Source organism: Oratosquilla oratoria, chromosome 37 (assembly GCF_046742065.1).
Source record: "Oratosquilla oratoria isolate Oo_2021 chromosome 37, ASM4674206v1, whole genome shotgun sequence".
NCBI classification, from domain to species: Eukaryota; Metazoa; Arthropoda; class Malacostraca; order Stomatopoda; family Squillidae; genus Oratosquilla; species Oratosquilla oratoria.
Genome location: NC_134813.1, coordinates 34,768,693 through 34,773,090, shown reverse-complemented (window position 1 = coordinate 34,773,090; position 4,398 = coordinate 34,768,693). Strand labels below are relative to the sequence as shown.

The following is a 4,398-nucleotide window of genomic DNA, read 5'->3' as shown; positions in this document are numbered from 1 at the left end:
CGTGGCGACCTAGAGGGAAGTAGGGGGCTGGAGGGGCCCTGATTCTTGTTAGAGCCGGGGTCATTACGAGGAAGGGGAGGGGTGATTAGAGAGGTAATGTGGACATTGATACGACCTTCCGCAACTTTTGATACAGGCATGGTGATGGTTGGCATTTGTTGTGGAGCATTTCATTCTGTCTGACGGGGTGTCACAAGATATATGGGAAATGTAAGTGTGAGGGTTTAATATAGCTTAAAGGTAAAAGGAAAGGTTGTTGTAAACAGGGTGGGGAAATAAATGAGGATCATACTGTGGAAACGGGACTTTGTTTTTTGTATCGAACATATTACATGTTCGAGAACTATAGCTACTTACATATAATTGCATTCCACCCTGTCACATCCAATATATTGGTATTACTAATGTATATTATGGTATTACTCCCTTGTAAAAGTGGCGTCATATTCAAAGCAGGTACCCACATTATAGACAAAACACAAAGAAACGTCCCTTTCCTTCTTGGGGTATCGGGGATAAAGGGGTGCCCCGACTTCCGCCACACAGCTGAGGCAAAAAGAGGTTCTGCGAAGAAGGCGACACATATCGAACGTCAGCTATTGAGCGTAATGACTTGGGGAAAGGGAAGCCCCCAATGCAGAGATAACATTGTCGACTTGACTGAAATGGAACATCGCACTTGACTCGTGCGTGCTTGATTGAGCCGTAGACGGGATGACCCCCAGTTAAGAAGTAAATTTTCTCTGGCACGTCGGGGTGACTTTAGGAGTTCTTCGTGAATTGACCCCCAATCCCTCCACCCACCCTGTCCTCCTTAGTCTTGGCTTTTAACCTCGGGTGCCCACGTATGGGAGTATTGACTGTATAAAATTCATGTTGTCAATATTCAAGGGACTTAAATGACATCCTTACGGATCAGAGTCACCCAGCATTCTAGAGACTTATTTCCATCTAGAAAAGAATGCTGACCGCTTTTATCTTCTGTCTATCTATCCTGTATCTATATTGCCTCCCTTAGATCTCTTATTTATCATCTCTGGTGTGACGTTGTCCCCTAGGATAGAAGCGCTGGTTATCACTAACAAAATGCTAAAAACATCTGATGCGAGACGAGACAGCTGGGGGGAGGGGAGGGGGGGGGAGGAACCATACGGGGTGACCGGCTGATTCAGCCGGTGTGATTATTTCTCATCGACTGAAATGAGATAGAAATTAAGCTTTAAAAGTTCTAGTTTCGGCCGGTGTTACATGTTACTTTATTACTAAAGTTTAAATTAAAAAAAATATACTTAATCAGTCTCTTTTTGTTAAAGGGATGCGAAGAAGCATGGAAATAAATAAAGTAGAGCTCACTGGCTTCGTGAGTGGGTGAGGGTGGAAGTGGCAGAGCATTGTCACAGCGGAACCTTAACGCACCTGAGTCATACAAAAGACTTGTCACGACGCGTCTTCTTCAACAAAGGCATCATCTTACCTTTCGAGAGTAGAAGTTGGGGTGGGTGAAGGGGCAGTAGACGGGTCGTCCGAAAGAGACCCAACCACTTCACAGCCTTCCGGCACCGGTCTTGTGTGGGTGTGGGCGGTGCTCGTGTCCTTCCGGATCACGAGGGAATTCTTAAGTCAAACAAGATAAGTCACAAAGTCCACACGATTCCAAAGTATTTGTGTTTTTCTTTTCTTTGTTTGTCTCGAAAGAGTTCAAACACTTAATGCTCACGGGAATTAATCGTCCAGTACACGCTTTAGAGATGCAAATTGCCGCCTTTTTTTTTTTTTTAGTTCTCTTTTCTTTTTAATTGGTCCTTCAATTTAATTTAGGATAATTGATGAATTATGTCCCACTCGTCTTTCTCCAAACTTTCAGATTATCTGTTCAGATATCAAACACTGCGAGGATGCGTTTAAAAAAATTGCAGTTCGTTCAGGATTACTACCTGCGGTCTTTGGCCACGTTAAGTCTCTGTTACGGTAATCTGTCCGAGTCTTGGCTGAGAAACGTGGGCCGGACGGCCGCACTTGAGAGCTGTGGAGAGGGATCTTGGCGTCGGGGTGGAGTGAGGTCGTTTGGTGGCGGCGCGGCAGAGAATGCGAGGACGACGAGCACTCGTGGCCTTTTATGCGTCCGGATCGGAGGGAGTGGTTGTGGTGGTGAGGAAGGGTGGAAGGCAGAAGGAGAGGGACAGGTGGGTGGGGGAAGTAAAAAGAAGAGCCAAGAGAAGGAAGCAGGACAGGAAGAGAGAAGGTAAAGGGGGAGGGAAAAAGAGCGGGGAAGAAGGTAGAAGGAAGTGCCAAGAATGACGAGCGAGGTTGGGGAAGTAGAGAAGGAAGTCTAGATGATGTGCCGGAAGGGATGAAGACACCAGAAGTTGCACAAAGGTGTCATTGTGATGGAAATACTTTCATGAAAAACTATACGAATAATAGGAAATGGGAGGCTCAGACAAAATGCATGAAATAATGCTTGTGTAAAGTAAAATTGAAATAACAAACATATAGGGCAACATGTACATATTTCATAGTGGGTGCTATTATTATAGGATTTGTACTTAAATGATGGGAGGTAAATATATATTTGCATACGAGTTTATGAATGTATAAGTACACTTGCATGAATATATATATATATGTATATACATATGTATAGATACATATGTATATATATATATGTATATATGTACATGTATATATATATATGTATATATGTATATGTATATATACAGTATGTATATATACAGTATGTATATATACAGTATGTATATATACAGTATGTATATACATGTATATGTATATATATGTATATATATGTGTATGTACGTATATATGTATATACATGTATATATATGTATATATATGTATATGTATATATATGTATATATATGTATGTATATGTATATATATATATGTATATGTATGTATATATGTATGTATATATGTATGTATATATGTATGTATATATATATGTATGTATATATATATGTATATATACGTATATATATGTATATATATATATGTATATATGTATGTATATATGTATGTATATATATATTATATGTATGTATATATATATTATATGTATGTATATATATATTATGTATGTATATATATATATATATGTATTGAATTAACTACGTATTGACAAATGTAACTGAAGGTGGAGGTAGTAGACGAGGAATAATAGGTCTTGATCACAAAGCTAATAATAAAGTACAACATGGACATTTCATACACAGGCAGGTTATCTCTTGGAACGCCTAGGAGAGGTTGTTGCCACACTCATAACATTTGTGTATTTATTTTAACTATTAATAAAATTGTGGATTTTGCTAAGCTTATAAAATTTTCTCTGGTTTATATATATATATATATATATATATATATATATATATATATTCATATATACATATATCCATATATATATGTATATTAGCAGTGAGGAGAGGGACGTAGAGGATGTGTTTTTCGAAGACAAGAGAATAGAGGAGGTAGAGAGTTTCAGATATCTAGGTGCAACAGTAACAAATAGGAACGAGATGAAGACAGAAGTAAATATAAGAATCGCTTCAGCAAACAGATGTTATTTTAGGCTTGTACCGATATTAAAGGAGAAAATTATATAAAGAAATACAAAATAAAAATCTACAATACAATCCTATGACTTATAGTTTTATATGCCAGTAAGACATGGAACTTAACACAACAAATAGAACAAAGACTACTGGTATTTGAGAAAACAATATTGAGGCGAATTACTTGACCAGTTTTTGATGAAAGTGAGAATAGGTGGAGAGGGCGACACAATAATGAGCTGAGAGAAATAACTAGATAAGAGAAAATGGCAGATGTTATAAGTAGAACAAAATTGAGATGGGCTGGGCATGTGGCGCGTATGGAGTACCATAGAATTCCAAAACGAGTTATGATGGGTAGAATACCTGGAAGAAGACCTAGAGGGAGACCTCGAATGAGATGGATGGATGGTGTGGGTGCGGAGATGGACAGAAGAAGAATAAATAAAGCACCCTGGATGGAAGCAGCACAGGACCGAAGGACATGGAGAGGCTTACTGTTGGCGGACCAGAATCTACATGAGGTTCAAGATCCAGCGGAGTGAAGTGAGTGAAATGAAGTGTATATGTACACACACACACACACACACACACACACACACACACACACACACACACACACACACACACACACACACACACACACACACACACACACACACACACATATATATATATATATATATATATAGAAAGAGAGAGAGAGAGAGAGAGAGAGAGAGACACCAGCTAGCGAATACCTCCTAAGTTAATACTTCTTGTGAAGTTTATATCTTCCAATAGTGACAAGTGATTGTGCTTTGTTTTTGTAATTGTATACGCATAGCGCTAT

The 4,398-nt window shown here is 38.7% G+C and overlaps 1 protein-coding gene across 1 annotated transcript in view; it reads right to left on the bottom strand.

Annotated features, from left to right (window-relative positions):
* LOC143019638 (uncharacterized) overlaps window positions 1–2,069 on the bottom strand; it is a 39,182-nt gene extending 37,113 nt beyond the window's left edge. The window contains exon 1 of the mRNA XM_076175459.1: window positions 1,475–2,069. The gene's annotated coding sequence lies outside the window, so the exon portion shown is untranslated. The remainder of the gene's footprint in view (window positions 1–1,474) is intronic.
* Window positions 2,070–4,398: the final 2,329 nt, after the last annotated feature.